The sequence below is a fragment of the Sus scrofa genome, chromosome 3 (genome assembly GCF_054392235.1).
Source record: "Sus scrofa isolate SSC_HxYL_T2T_F1_AM1 chromosome 3, Sscrofa_HxYL_maternal_Yorkshire_Landrace_v2.0, whole genome shotgun sequence".
In the NCBI taxonomy this organism is placed as follows: Eukaryota; Metazoa; Chordata; class Mammalia; order Artiodactyla; family Suidae; genus Sus; species Sus scrofa.
In genome coordinates this window covers 125,551,138-125,567,398 of record NC_139385.1, presented here as the reverse complement: position 1 = coordinate 125,567,398, position 16,261 = coordinate 125,551,138, and the positions used below count along the sequence as shown (strand labels likewise).

Genomic DNA, 16,261 nt, shown 5'->3' with positions numbered 1-16,261 from the left:
ATCCCTGCCCTTGCTCAGTGAGTTAACGATCCAGCGTTGCCGTGAGCTGTGGTGTAGGTTGCAGACACGGCTCGGATCCGCGTTGCTGTGGCTCTGGCGTAGGCCGGTGGACTCCGACTGGACTCCTAGCCTGGGAACCTCCATGTGCCACAGGAGCGGCCCAAGAAATGGCAAAAAGCCAAAAAAAAAAAAAAAAAAAAAAAAAAAAAAAACTGAAAAAATTATTAGCACCATGTATTGACAGAAAAGCTAGTGAGACTTCAAGATGGAGATGTCTATGGGCCCAGTGAATACAGCAGTGAATATAGCAGTCTTAGCTGCACTAGAAGCTTGGGCTGGAACTAAGAGCTGCAAAAATCCGTCAGTGTTGGGTTGGGGGGTGGGGCGGGAGGTCATCTAAAACCTGGAACTATGTGGAAACACTCAGAGGGAGGGCGCTGCGAGAAAAGACAGCTCAGGGAATCAGTGTTATGCTCTGAAACTAATATAATATTGTAAATCAACCATACGTCAACTGAAAAAAAAAAAAAAAAAAAAAAAAAAAAGAAGAAAAGCAGCCCAGGAGAGAATGACAGGGAACACAATATCTGGTTTGTGACAGATAATCCGGTTTCATAAATGGACATTTTGTAGTCACTAGATGGAGATTAAAGGTAATGACTATAAGAGACACGTGTATTACATTTATTTAGAGAAACAGTTCTACAGGAAATCTCTATCTTAGAATGTACTTGATATAGAGGCAATAACCACTGATCTATGGAGTTAGTGGAGAAACAGACAGGCAATTCACACTGCTGGGTCCTACAGACCCCTCTAGCCCTCTCTACACATGGAAGCAGGATATACATGCTCCAGCTCAGCTCTGGTGGCCACCTGTAAGCATCAAAAAAGATCTAACGCTGGAGAAAGGGCTGCGGGTAAGATGCCTGTCAGAGGAAACCGCTCACTTGAAGAACTGCTGGGTTTCGGTTAAGTCACACATTTCTCTGTAATGGAAAACCTCTCTGTCATCTCTTTGCTCTAAAAATAATCAGGCTAGTTGAAGAAAGGGCCTTATTGTTTTATAAACTTTACACCAATACTTCCTTTGATTAGCATCCATCCTTCTAAATAGCTGAGTCCATTTCAAATGTTCTGCTTCTAAACTCAGCACTTCTGCAGCTGTAAATGGGTTTAAGAATAAACAGTGCATCCAAATACCACGGCAGAACGGGGGCAATGTTCAGATGCTGCAAAGAACAATATTTAAAACATCTCACTCATTAAGGATCCGGCATTGCCGTGAGCTGTGGTATAGGTCACAGATGCGGCTCGGATCCTGTGTTGCTGTGGCTGTGGTGAAGGCCGGCAGCTGTAGCTCTAATTCGACCCCTAGCCTGGGAACCTCCATTTGCCGTGGTGCGCCCTAAAAAGCAAAAAACCCAAAAAAACCCAAAACCATCCCAGTCAACCTAGTGAAAATGCTGATAAACGCAGTCAGGATACCTCCAGCCTCTGCCTTTCACCTCGTGGATGGCCCAAGAAAGTCCTAATTTCAGAGGGAGGGCCTGGGGCACAGAGGCAGTCAGCTCAGCCTGTCATCAGGAGAACTTAGGGGCACCTCTCTCTTGGCCTTCAGACCACCAATAACAGATGGGCGCCCAGAGCTCTGCCTGCTCCTAGCAAGGCCCTCTCCCAGTAACAGCGGCAGCACAACGATCCGCCTGGGAGACTCTCTGGGGCTAATTCCAGCACAACCTTTACCACAGGGTATGCCTGTTTCCTGAGCAATCCGAGATGCCCTGATTCTCATTCCCATAGGGTCTGCGCGTAGCCTCACAGGACCCATCTCCGACCAGTCCTCCACTCTCGACCCTCCACTCGGCCTCATAGTCTCTCGTGGGCAAAATCCCTGCTCTGGCTGCGGCTCCTCCCTTCCAGGTGCTCCTTTCGCCTTCTCGCTCTCCGAGGAAACCCGGCTCTCCCTGAGCTGAAGCGGCAGCCGCCTTCTCTCTCCTTTCCCCCAAACGGCCCATCTCCAAGTGGCGGGGCCGCCCGCCTAGAACCTCACTGCCACTCTTGCATTTTCTCCCCCTTTCCCTAAAGCCCCAGTTTTGAATTTTATGCCATCAGATCCAGACCCTAAATATCCCTCTATAGCGGGGTCCAATACTACTGTCCTAATTCTTACTGATTTCATCATCCACAGAGCTGACCTTTCCCACACACTGTTTGTGGTCAGCTGAGTGGTGGACTCCAAAAGATACGCCCACATCCTAATTTCTGGAACCTGAGAACAGTACCCTATATGTCAAAAGACTGACTATTACCCTCTATGGCAGAATATGTGATCAAGTTAAAGACTTTGAGAGGAAAAGTTTATCCTGGATTATCTGGGTGGACCCAAAATACAATTGCATGTATCCTTATAAGACAGACACATGGAGGAGAGAGAGAAGAGGAAGGCAGAGGCTGGAGGGAGGCAGCCACAAGTCAAGGAAGGCCAACAGCGCTGGCAGCCAGAAGATGCAAAGCTCGGTGTGATGGTTAATTTCCTGAGCCGACTTACCTGGGCTACGGTGTGCCCAGATATTCAACCAAACATTACTTTGAGTACTCCAGTGAAGGTGCTTTTGGATGAGAGTCACATACAAATTGGGGGACCCAGCTAAGCAGATTTCCCTTCCTGGTGTGGGTGGGCCTTGTCCAATCAGGTGACGTGAAGAGATTAAAAAGGCTCCCTCAAGTAAGAGAGAATTCTTCCGCCTGAATGCCTTTGAACTGGGACACTGGATATTCCCACTTTTGGACCTGAACGGAAACATCTGCTCTTCCTGGATCTCAAGCCTGCAGGCCTTCAGACCCAAATGGAACTGCATTATCAGTTCTGGTTCTCAGGCCTCCAGACTCAAACTGGAACGACACCATTGGCTCTCCTGGGTCTCCAGCTTGCTGACTCAGCCTGCAGATCTTGGGCCTCGTCCACCTCCATCACTGCATGAGCCAACTCCTTGTAATAAATCTCTTCCTATATAAATATAAACCCTGTTGGTTCTGCTTCTCTGGAGAACCCAGACTAAGACAAAGAGATTCTTCTCTGGAGCCTACAAAGAGAGTGTGGCACTGCTGATATCTGTATTTTAAATTGAAGCATCCAGAACTGTGAGAGAATAAATTTCTATTTTAGAGCCCCCAAGTTTGTGATAATTTGTTAAAGCAGCTTTAAGAAACTTACCCACTGGTCTCATCTGAACTCTCCTACAACCACCTTTCCCCTCCTCTGCATCAGTTACCAGTTCCAAGTCATATCCTAGAACATTTGTTCTTCTTTTTTTCATTTTTGGCTGCCCCACAGCACATGGAGCTTCTAGGCCAGGGATCAGATCTGAGCTACAGTCCTGATCTAAGCTGAAGCTGTGGCAATGCCGGATCCTTAACCCACTGTGCCAGTCCAGGGATCGAACCCACATCCCAATGCTCCCAAGACTTGGTCAATGCCATTGTGCCACAGCAGGAGCTCCTCTTTTCTTTTTTTTTTTTTAAGTGCAAGTTCCCAAGCCAGAGACTGAATTGGAGCTGCAGCTGGGGCCTACACCACAGCCATGGAAACACCGGATCTGAGCCACATCTGTGACCTATGCTGCAGGCTTGCAGCAATGCTGGATCCTTAACCCAATGAGTGAGGCCAGGGGTTGAACCTGCAACCGCACAGAGACAACACTGGGTCCTTAACCCCCTGGGCCACAACAGGAACTTCCCCCAGAACATTTTATTGCCAATTACTGTACAGCACTTAAAAATCTCGATTTCAGGAGTTCCTGCTATGGCCCAACAGTAACAAACCCAACTAGTATCCATGCGGATGTGGGTTTGATCCCTGGCCTCGCTCAGTGGGTTAAGTATCTGGTGCTTCCATGAGCTGTGGTGTAGGTCGCAGACGTGGCTCAGATCCTGCAATGTTGTGGCTGTGGTGTAAGCCTGCAGCTGCAGCTCCGATGCCAGCCCTAGCCTGGGAACTTCCATATGCTGCGTGTGCGGCCATAAAAAGCAAAAAACAAACAAACAAAAACCAAAAACCAAAAAACACCATTTCAAGCACCTGACTCACAGACCAACTTAACAAATGGAACACACTTCACTGAGCCTACAGGCTTCACAATTCCTTATCTCCTGTATGGCCTCATGGCTCTTGTTTACCCAGCATACACTTCATGACCCATTATTACATTCATTTCTCTGCACACTCTCCAACCTCTCTTGCCAACTCTCCTCCTTTGCATATTCTTCTCAAAACCCAACTCCATCCAGTCTGCTCTTCTACCCACACACTGGGCGGAAATAAAATACACAACTGTGCTGACTGGTCTGACTTTGAATTCATAACCACCAACCTCAAGTTAGTCATTCCAATCTCAGTTCAAATGTCACTTCTTTTTGAAAAACTTTCCCTGAGCAGTTTTTAACAGCTTTATTGAGATTTCACATATCATAATTTTCTCCCTATTAAAGTTATAATTCAGTATTTTTTTAAATCTTCAAAAGCTGTGCAACCATAACTCCTATCTCATTTCAGAACATTTTTTTCATCCCCCAAAGAAACCCAATACTCATTAGCAGTCACTTCCCATTCCTTCCTTTCCCCGCCCCACTAGTTCACTCTCTTTCTCTATGCATTTGCCTGCTGTGAACATGTCGCAGAAATAGAATCATACAACATGTACCATTTTGTACTGGGCGTTGTTCACTTGGCATATTTTCAAGGTTCATCCAGGCCTTAGCAAGTATCTGTACTGCTTTTCTTCTTGTTGCCTAATGATGTTCCATCATATGGACCTGACACAATTTTGATTATCTGTTCATCAGTTGACAAACACTTGGGTCCACTTCTTAGGTACTCTGAACCCTACTGCTATGAACTTTCATGCATGTACAACCTTTTGTGTGGACATATATTTTCAATTCTCAAAGGAGAATTCTCAGTTCTCATCTAGGAGTGGAATTGCTGGATCACATGGTAACTTGTTTAACTTATTTTAATTTTGGGGGTTCCCACCTCCCCCAGAGCCATGGAGCACATGTGTATGCACGGCCGTGGTCTGCCAATGGCCATGGTGGGTGGACAGCGGCATGGCGCAGGGCGGTGTCCAGGCCGAAGTGAGAGGGCAGAAGTGTGGTGGAGAAGGGCTGGGCTCCCTGACCTCCCACAGGCCTGATCGCCCCCCAACCCAAAGGCAGGTCTGAGGAGCTGCTAAACTACTTTTTCAAAGTGCACCATTTTCCATTCCCACCAGCAGTGTATGAGGGTTCCTACCTGTTCACATCCTCAACACCCCTTCTCAGTGTCAGTTTTTATGTTAGCCGACCTCCTGGGTGTGAAGTGGCACCCCCTGCAGTTTTGGTTAGCCATTTCCCTAACGACCAGTTAATGCTGAGCATCTTTTCACATGCTCATTGGCCATTTATGTATCTCCTGAAATGTCTATTCAAATCGTTTTGTCCATTCTCCTCTAAAGTTAAATTTTAAAAAATTGTGGCAAAAAACACCCGATATAAAATTTACCATCTTAAGCAGTTTCGGTGTACAACTCAGTAGTGTCGAGTGTACTCACATTGCTGTGAGGCAGATCTCCCCACGGTACTGCAGTACCGATTAAACGACAACTCCCTTTCTTGTCCCCTCACTCCAGCTGCTGGTGACTACTACCACTTTCCCTTTACCCATGTTTAAATGTGGTTATTTGGTGTTTTTTGTTATTGCTGAGTCGTAAGAGTTCCTTGCAATTCTGGATACAAATCCCTTATCAGGTATACGATTTACAACTATTTTCTCTTTTTCAGTGTGTAAACTAGAGATGGCACTTGCCACCAACCTCTACAAAGACTGAATCTTGAGCTGCTGCAATTGCTGACCCTTAACACTCCCTGAAAGCACTGACAGAGGAGATCAGGAGGAAGGAACTCTGAGCTATGGGAAAACTGGCAGAACAGGTCGTCAGAAGTTTTCAGGAGAAGAGCTGATGAGCCCAATTCTTGCACCTCCTCCTATCTAGAAAAGCACCAAAGTCCCTCATGGTGACGTCTGCTCCTCGTGACTAGCAGTAACCTTCACAAGACTAGCAGCGACCTTCTGCAGAATGTGTGCTTGATTGCATGACCTCCCCCTTCACCAAAATCACATATAAACTGATATTCCCCCCACCCCCACCTCTTTGGAGTGGTTTTTCAGAGCAATCTGAAATGCTGCCTCCCAAGCTATAGTCATTTTGGCCCAAATAAAACTTAACTCACAACTCTCACACTTTGCGTTTTTAAAGTCAACAAGTGGTTTGTCTTTCTGCTTTTTTTTTTTTCTTTCTTTTTACAGTTGCACCTGCAGCATATGGACGTTCTTGGGTCAAATCAGACTCCTTCCTGTCTTACTTTCTTGGTGCTATCCTTCGAAGCACTGAAATTTTTGTTTCAATGAAGTTCAATTTTTCCTTCTGTTGCTTGTGCTTTTACTATCCTAAGATACCACATATACCAAGGTCATGAAGATTTATCCTGTTTTATAATAAAGTTTTCAAATTTCAGCTCTTTAGGCCTACAATCCATTTTGAACTAATGCGCCATATTTTGAAAAGAACACTTTTTCCCTACTGAATTGTCTTATCACTCTTGCTGAAAATCTATTGACAGTAAATGAATAAATCTTATCTTCAGATTCAATTCTACTCCATTAATCTATAGGTTTATCTTCATGCAAATACTACACTGTCTGAATCACTGCTGCTTTGACATACATTTTCAAATCAGAAGGATGAGTCCTCCAACTGTGCTCTTCTTTTTCAAGACTACTTTAGCTATTTTGGGTCCCTTGCATTTCCATACAAATTTTAGGATCAGCTTATAGTGTTATACAAAAATTCAGCTGAGATTTTCTTAAGAATCACATTGAATGTATAGATAAATTTGTGGAGCGCAGCCATCTTAAGAAATATTAAGTCTTCCAAGCCATGAATGTGTATGTCTTTTTATTAACTTTTGGGTCTTTTAAAATTTCTTTCAATGATTTTTGTAGTTTTCAATGTACAAGTCTTACACCTCTTTGGTTAAATATATTCCTATTTTCTTCTTTCAGATGCTACTGTAAATGAAAAAAATTTCTTAGTACATTTTTGGATTTTTCATAGAATAGAAATAAAACTAAGTTTTGTATATGGATCTCATATCCTGGCACCTTGCTGAACCTGTTTATTACCTCTAATAGTTGTGTGTGTGCGTGTGTGTGTATCCTTAGCTTCTCTATATACACGATCTCATGGTCTACAACTAGTTTTACTTCCTCATTTCTACTCTGGGTGATTTTATTTCTTTTTATTGCCTAATTGCCCTGGCTAGGACAGCCAATATAATGTTAAATATACATGACAAGAGCAGACATCCTTGTCTTGTTCATGATTTTACAGGGAAAGCTTTCAGTCTTTCACCATTAAATGTAATATTAGCTATGGGTTTTTCATAGAGGTTGAAGAAGTTTATCACATTGAGGCAGTTACCTTCTATTTCTACTTTGTGGCATGAAAGAAGGTTGCATTTTGTCAAATTCCTTTTACACATTTATTGTGATGATCACGTATTTTTGTCCTTTATTCTAATCGTACGGTTTATATTGCACTTCTGGGATAATATACACTTGGTCATATACTGGTGTATGATCCTCTTTTTATTTTTGTCTTTTGAGGGCCGCACTCGCAGCATATGGAGGGTCCCACGCTGGAGTTGCATCAGAGCTCTAGCTGCCAGCCTACACCACAGCCACAGCAATGCCAGATCCGAGACACATTTGCAACCTGCACCACAGCTCACAGCAATGCTGGATCCTTAACCCACTGAGCAAGGCCAGGGATCAAACCTGCGTCCTCATGTATTCTAGTCAGATTTGTTTCTGCTGAGCCATGACAGGAACTCCTAATCCTCTATGTTGTTGGATTTGTTCTGATAGTATTTCTTTCCTCCTTCTCCTTCCTTTTCCCCCTCCCTTCCCTTTCCTCCTCCCTCCCTCCCCTCCTTCCCTTCCTCCTTCCTCCCCTGGCACATGGAGTTCCCAGGCAAGGGATCAGATCCAAGCCACAGCTATAACCTACACTGCAGCTGCAACACCACCAGATCCTTCACCCACTTTGCCAGGCCAGGGATCAAACCTACACCCCGGCGCTCCAGAGATACTGCCAATCCCATTGCACCACAGGGGGAACTCCTGGTCTGCTAATACTTCATTGAGGATTTTTGAGTCTATATTATTCCTAGAGGATACTGGTCTACAATTTCTCTTCTTTTGATATCCTTTTGTTAAGTTTTGTTTTGGTATCAGGTAACACTGTCCTGACAGCATGAGTCGGGACGTGTTCATCCTTGGCTATTCTGGCAAATGTGTGAAGGCTCAGTATTAACTCTTTAAATGTTTAGAATTTACAAGTGAAGCCATCTTCACCTTTTGAGAAGATTTTTTTTTTTTTATCACTAGCTTAATGTCTTTACTTTTTACAGATCTATTCATTTCTATCTCCACTTGAGTCAGTTTCAGCAGGTTGTTGACCACCATTATCTTAAGACCCATTCTGTCATCTTTCTATCCTATCATGACATTTTACTTTTCTGTACAGAACTTATCATCATTTGATATATTCCTTGTTCATTTATTTTGGGGCTTTTGTTTAAAAAAAATTATTTTTTTAATCTACCTATCCCCCTTGGAATATAAGCTTCACAAAGGCCTTGCATTTTTTTTAAACTAAAGCTCCACAAAGTCTCCACAAGCAGACTCTGTTCTAGCTTCTAAGTAGCCTCACATACCTAGAACAGATTCTATGATGTAGCAGGCAATTAATTTAAAGAAAATTTTTATTATAGTTGATTTACAATGTTCTGTCAATTTCTGCTATACAGCAAAACGACCTAGTTATACACTTATATACGCTCTTTTTTTTCACATTGTCCTCCATCATGCTCCATCACAAATGATTAAGTAGAGTTCCTTGTGCTATACAGCAGGATCTTACTGCCTACAGAATTTCTTAAACATGTAAATGAGTTAATGAAACTGACAGCAGAAAGTTAAGGGAGTTCCTCTCTTAAGGCTTTTATTTTCTCTGCGTAGCAAGAAAAGAGGTTATCTTCCGCAAGAGAGGGCACAGCGGGAGGGGATTATTGAGAAAGAATGGCAACTTTATATGACTTTACTGACCATTGCAAAGAATGGAAAAGCAAAGCGATCAGAGAACCGTAACAGGATTGCAATGCTGAGGGTCAATATGAAGTCAGTGATCATGAATCTTAAGGTACTGGTAAGCTGTCCTATAGTATGGATTTCTCCAGAAGCACTAGAGAAAGCAGACAAATTAGTTCATCCATGAAATAAGTGACAGAGATATGGATAAAAAAAAATGGATGGTCAGTAGTTCCCCCTGTGGCTCAGCAGGTTAAGAATCCGACTAGTATCCATGAAGCTGCCGGTTCAATCCCTGGCCTCGCTCAGTGGGTGAAGGATCCAGCGTCGCCATGAGCTGTGGTGCAGGTCACAGATGTGGCTCAGATCTGGCGTTGCTGTGGCTGTGGCTGACAGATACAGCTCCAATTTGACCCCTAGCCTAGGAACTTCTATATGCTAAGGGTGTGGCCATGAAAAAAAAAAAAAAAAAAAAAAAAGGATGGTCAAGGGGGACCTGGTGTTTACCTAATATTCTGTGTTACTCTATATGGGAAAAGAATCTGAAGAAGCATGGACATGTGGATGCTGAATTACTTAACTGTACAGAAGAAATTATCACCCCATTGTACATCAATTATGCTTTAATAAAATTTAGGGAAAAGTCACAAAAAAATAGAGTTGATGGTATAGGAATAAACAGCCACATCTAAAATGACGAGAGAAGAAAAAAAAGAGAGATAGGAGACAGGTCGGTGGATTAATAGTTGGAAAGAGATTAAAGAACTATCCTAGTGAGAGCAGTTGAAAAGTTGGCATGCTAATGGGATACCAACAGAAAATTGGATGTCTAAATCAGTGATTTAGGAACCAGGGCAGTTGGAAGTGGTGAAAAGGTCCAGGTTACAACTGAGGGAACAAATGTCTGTGGTTCAGTGGAGGAGGAAAATTTCAGTGCTGAAGAAGTCAAGAAACCATGTGGCCAAGGTCTTAAAAAATTTGGCTGCACAGATGCTGAAATCACCATGAGGTGACCATGAACCTGGCATTAATCCATCCAAGAGTGAAGGAATATGACTCGAAAGTCAGGAGATAACTACAACCAGTAAAAAAGAAGGCTGACAGAGCTAAAATGACATGATGCTCAGAGTGGCATCTTGCTTGCATTTTTTTTTTTTTTTTAACTAAGAGATTCAGGGTGTAAAGATCTAGAGGTGGCATGAAGGAAAGCAAAGAGGGAAATAAACAGGGCGACCAGCATATGCAGAATCTCAGCTGACCCTCTGGAATCCTCATCCTTGTAGCATCCTTTCCTCTTTGAATCTAGGTGGAACCTATGAATATAAGCGATCACTCCTTTGACAATATTATATGGCCAAAGGGAGAGCACCCTGGGTGGGCCTGGTCTAATCAGGTGAGCCCTCTAAAAGTAGCATTTTTTTTCTGGCTGGTTGCAGAAGAGGATGTCAGAGAGATGCACTCCAGCTGGCCTGGAAGAAAGCAAATGTCCATGTTGTTAACTGCCTAAGAGGGCCACATGGCCGAGGACTACAGGTGGCTCCTGGCAGCTGAGAGTCACCCCTAGCTGGAAACTAGCAGGAAAATGGGGGTCTTACCACCATAGCTGCAATGAAATGAATTCTGCTAACAACAAACAAGATGGCAAGAGGGCTGTAGATGGTAACTACAGCCTCAGGTGACACCTTGATTTCAGCCCAGTGAGACCCAGAGCAGAGACTCTAGCAAAGTCATTGCCTGGACTTCTGATCAAATAACACATTTCTGTCTTTTAAGCTGCTAAGTGTGTGGTTATTTATTATAGAGGAACAGAAACTAAAACTGTGACCATAAACAGCTTACCCAGGAGAATCCAAGTTTACGCATGCTATCTCTGCATAATTAATAGTGCCCCCTTCCACTCTCAAGTGAGCCTGGATTATACGGTCACCCTAAAGAATAATTTCACCTCCCAACTCCTACAAAGTCAGGGGGATGTGGGAAAAGAGACAGGCACCGCCAGGAAGGGCTGTGGGGGAGGTGGAGCACCTAGAGGAAAGCTGAATTTCTATTAGGACGAGGGGGTAAAAGAAGTGCTTAGAGAAGCAGGGGAAGCGAAGGGAGTCTACTGATGAAAGAGCAGCAGTTCTCTTATTTTATTTTGTTTATTTTTTTTTAGGGCTGCACCCCGTGTCATATGGAGGTTCCCAGACTAGGGGTCCAATTGGAGCAACAGCTGCCGGCCTACACCACAGCTCACGGCAATGCCGGATCCTTAACCCACTGAGCGAGGCCAGGGATCGAACCTGCAACCTCATGGTTCCTAGTCGGATTCATTTCTGCTGTGCCACTACGGGAACTCCAGGAGGAGCAGTTCTCAAAGGACCGGAGATGTGAGGACCATTAGAAGGCTGGGGTGGGGCCAGGAAGCACAAACAGACCACAGGGGGAATAAGGGTGCCATGCAAGACGAGTGGCCGGTCACCTTCAACTGTGACACTGACTGATAACAACAGGTCGGAGCCACAGTGGACAAGTCTCAGCAGTTTCTCTGAGAATCAAGAGGCACTGGCCTTAGGACTAGATTTTGCAGATTTTGTTTCGATTTTCTTTATGTGTGTATCTTTACTCCTGGTGTATAACTTGCTACAAGTGAGGATACTGTCTTACGACTTAAAAAAAAAACAAAAAAACAAAAAACAGTCTTCCTGCCTAGTTCAGCACTAGGTACAAAGTAATTGTTTAATTATAACATGTAACTATTTAGAACTGAACCAGAGCAAGGCCAAGAAGCATACCTCTTCCTCAGGGAACTTCTAGCATTGGAGAGAGGTGAAGCGAGGTAAGCTGACCACATGAAAGTTATACTGCTTCCAACAAAGGCAACCGTCTCAATTGTTCCAAGTCTATAGAAAGATAATTTTCTCTGACTCCTTAAATGGTTTAATGTCATTAATGCTCAAACAGCTACACTGGATATATGCACATGGCCCATTAATATTTTTAAAAAGCAGTAATATTAATAGATTGCTAAACAATTCAAAGACTGTCATTTATAGGTTTTGAAGAACAGACTAACTCCGTCCAGAGGTGAAGCCTGCCATCTGCTGGGAAGAAAGGCGAAATTTCCATACCACCAACGAAGTTACATAACTACCTCTACTGAGGGCTTCTACCAACAAACTGGCCTGCGGTGCGAGTGCAGTCTGTACACACATCCACTTCCTGCCATGGAGTAACCATGTGGGAATCGGTCAGATTTCTCTTGGTAAAGTGAAGGCCAGCATAAGCAGATATCTGAAGATAAGGCATGGGGGAGGGAGGGCAAGGAACGGAAGCAGGCTTGTTGACTTCCAGCCTTCCCTGCATGTTTAGAAACGGTTAAGAGTTCCAGTTTGGGAAGATGAAAAAGTCCCAGACATGGATGGCGGTGATAGTTGCACAACAATGTGATTGTACTTAATGCCCGAGAGCTGTACTGGTTTAGGAGAAAAACACGATCGTCTCTGTGGCTGAACAGAAATCCTTGCTCAGATGTAAGGCTTTCTCCTCTGGGTGGCAGACTGTATTCTCCCAGCAGAACTGCAGTGATCGCTCTCACGGCACAAGCTCCACTGCCGTGGGACAGGACCGCCACTCCAGCATCACCCAGTGACGTTCCTTCTCCCGACTGCAACCAACAGAGTGGGGCAGAGTGTCCCTGCATCACATGACCGCGAGGTCAGGCAAGGCCGTGCCGCTCTCCCCCAGCTCTCCAGGGATGCTGGTCGTCCATGTGTTCCCTCCAGGACTGCTCTCTCCTAAAGCCCAGCCGCCACGCTGTGAAAAGCCTGAGCCACGTTCAGAGGCCACATAGAGGTGGTTCCCGTTGACCAGTCCAGCCTTGCAATGTGAACAAGCATTTCCGCTAACGTGGTTGATTCAGTCACAGAGACAGTGTTTTCTACTGGATTATAATTTTTAAAAGAATACTTCATTCAAACAACTACGCATAATATTTATCAGGATTTCTATTACCATATTTAAGTGTTTCTGATTTGGAGGAAGATCCTTTCAAAGTACTTTAGATACAGTATTGTTGTTGGGTTTTGAAAATCACTGATAAATGATCTTTAACCCTAACCTTTCCCATCTCAGCTGATGGCAATCCCATCTTCCGGCTGCTTAGGAAAAAATCATAGGGTTTCCTTTGAATCCTTTCCTCTCACAAGCCACATCCAACCCATGAGGCAGGTTTATAAAATACATCCTAATTCAACCCTTTTACCACCTCTGCTGCTAACATCCTACCACATTAATTACTGCAATCATTTCCGAAATGGCCTGCTTCTCTCTCTTCCTTCCACTGTTTACTCTTTACATGGCATTCAAACTGATCATTTTAAAATATAAATCAAGGAGTTCCCTCGTGGCTCAGCAGGTTAAGGATCTGGCATTGTCACTGCTGTGTCTCTGGTTACAGCTGTGTCTCGGGTTTGATCCCTGGCCTGGGAACTTCCACATGGCATGGGGCGTGACCAAAAATAAACAAATCAAGAAAATAAAATACAAATCAATTCAAGCCATTTTCCTACTCAAAACCCTATACAGACTCACTTCACTCAGAGTAAAAGCCAAAGTCCGTCCAACGGCCCTTGTTAGTACCTCTTTGACTCTCTCTCCTCCGACTTTCCCGCTGCTCACCCCACACTGGCTACTCTGGCCCTTTTGCTGTTCCCTGAATTCACAGGCACATTCTTGCGCTAGGACCTCAACCCTGAGAACGCCTGCCCTTCTCCAGACGTCTGCAGAGCGACATCTAAGACTATGCGAATCTCACCTTTTCAGCAAGGCCTATAAGACACTCCCCATTCTTGCTCTTGATTCCTCTTCTGGATTTTTTGTTCCTGTGAGAGTCCACTGTAAATTGGCGGAGGGGTTCTGACCCATGCATTCAGATACTCAGCCTCCTTTCATCTAAGGACTCTGCCTCTGATGGTTTCCCTGGAGACCCTTTCGTTTGGCCAATGTATGCAGGAGTGGGAAGCGCAAAGATAGAGGATGGAGAAGACACACCCGCTTTAAATGACCTTGACCCCGAAGTAACACAGATCACTTCCAAACAAACACCACTGCTGAGAGCTAGTCATATGGCCCATGTGGCTGCAAGGAGGATGGGCTATATAATCCAGGGATGTGTCCAGGAAGAAAAGGAAAACATGGATATTGGAAAGTACTTCTAATCACTAAGTGCTCCCCTTACCTATGCATAGAACACACTCAAACCTCTCCCTCCCCACCCCTCCAAAAGCAAATCTGAAGCCCCATTCAGTCATGTAACTACTAGTGCAGGACCTCTGGCTCTGGCACAGTCCCCTTCATCAAGGCCACATGCGGCTCCTTATGACACAGCCTATGAACTAAAAGGCAAGTTACCTGCACCCGCTCTCCCGAGCCCCAGTAGACAACAGCAGAACAGGAGCAGAAGGTTCTTCATCATCCAATGCCCTCCTTGGCCAGAGGGGCTCTGGCATGCCCCCAGTAGGGGCTATAAAACCTTCACAACCCTCCTCTTTTCAGAGCAAGTTCTGGATCCTTAAAAAATGGTTTTACAGCTCAGTCAGGCTCATGGTTTCATTGCTAATATAATTCCCTCAAAAACTTAGTAGGCCTTTGATCTATTTGTTCCAGGCAGTTCCATGTGCCAATAACCACACACAAAGTTCTTTCCCAGACATAATTCTCAATCCTGATTTATGTGTTTGCCTCCATGTCTTTTGCTTTCAACTAACAGAGACCACCTGGAGGCCATATGAAACAACAGGTCAGGGGTTTCCCACTCTGGCTGCAAAAGGGAATCACTTGGGGGAACTTTCAAAACCTGCCTGGGTCCAGGTGTCATGTACTGGGCCCATTAAATCAGAAGCTGTGTAGACAGGAGCAAGGAGATTCTGATGAACAGCCAGTAAGAACCCACACCCTTCATCTGATCTTTGCCATGGGACTGAGTCACTTTTTTTTTGATTGTTCTCAAAAGCCTTTCTGGCTCTTATCTCTTGCTCTTTAGAAGCATCTATTTTTCCTTTCACTGTCCCAACTGTCAGAACTTTCTCTATTCCCTTTCATTTTTTTTCCTTGAAAATTAGCCAATTCCTTCTTAAGCTCATCCCCTTCTGGTAATACCCTACCACAACAGCCAACCCGCAGTCTGATCTTTTCCAACATCTGACCTAGAGTTCACTTGGCACGAAGCAGTTCTTCTAACCTATCATGGATGACAAATTTACCAAACTGGTCACCACTGCAGAGCCTGGGCTTCCTTCTCATCTCCAATATCAGTGCGCTGACTTCTAAGCCAATGAAACAAATTTTAAGATTTTGTTTTAACAGCACTCCACTTCCAGTACCAACAACTGTAGCAAAAACTAGAACCTCAGTTAGCTTAACACAAAGTTTCTCCCTTGCTCCCAGCAGTCACCCGGGTTGGCAAGATATTCTTCTCCACTCGTTGCTTAAGGACCCAGACTCCTCTCCTGTTGTGGTTTCACCCTCTCGGGGTCCTGATGACATTCTCTCCACCAAGCTGATAGAGAGGACAGAAAAGGCACCCAGCTATTAACACTCTTGTTCTGGGAAGACACACATCACTCTGATCACATTCCACTGGTAAGAGCTAGTCACGTGGTCCTTTTGGATCCAATGGGGCTGAGAAAGTTAGTCTAGATGTATGCCCAGCAAGCACAGGAAAAGAGTGATGTTTGATGAGCCCCAGTGGCCTCTTTTAATAGCGCTTAAAATTTAAGCTCCACCAGGGTAGGAATCTTTGGTTTGTTAAAAAATGTATCTCACATGCTTGTATAGTGCCTGGGACATAGCAGGTGCTCAAAAAATATCTCCTGAATAAATAACAAACGGACAGAATGAATTACAGGTATGGTACCATATGGAAATTTTTCCTATAATAAAGGCATATGAATGGATAGATGACTAAAACAATAATGAATTATACTGCATAGTTACTTAGATAAAACACTAAACAGAAACTTTTCAAAAAATCATATAAACTTCCAAGCACCAATACTACATGTATCAAATCTACAATGCAAATTCATATAT

The 16,261-nt window shown here is 44.1% G+C and overlaps 1 protein-coding gene and 2 long non-coding RNA genes across 52 annotated transcripts in view; 1 reads left to right on the top strand and 2 right to left on the bottom strand.

Moving 5' to 3' along the window:
- The window catches only part of DTNB (dystrobrevin beta), a 247,992-nt gene that overhangs the window by 133,557 nt on the left and 98,174 nt on the right, over positions 1 to 16,261 (bottom strand). The window lies entirely within an intron of this gene.
- Positions 3,301 to 6,359, top strand: LOC146404923 (uncharacterized). The gene is made up of 2 exons (XR_014842526.1): positions 3,301 to 3,661; positions 3,902 to 6,359. It is a non-coding gene; the product is annotated as an uncharacterized LOC146404923 (long non-coding RNA).
- LOC146404922 (uncharacterized) lies at positions 8,468 to 14,555 on the bottom strand. Of its 2 annotated transcripts, none has more exons than XR_014842524.1 (2): positions 11,480 to 14,555; positions 8,468 to 9,485 (listed from the first exon to the last, which is right to left on the bottom strand). It is a non-coding gene; the product is annotated as an uncharacterized LOC146404922 (long non-coding RNA). The 2 variants fall into 2 exon arrangements; XR_014842523.1 differs by having other exon boundaries at positions 8,468 to 9,490; positions 11,480 to 14,241.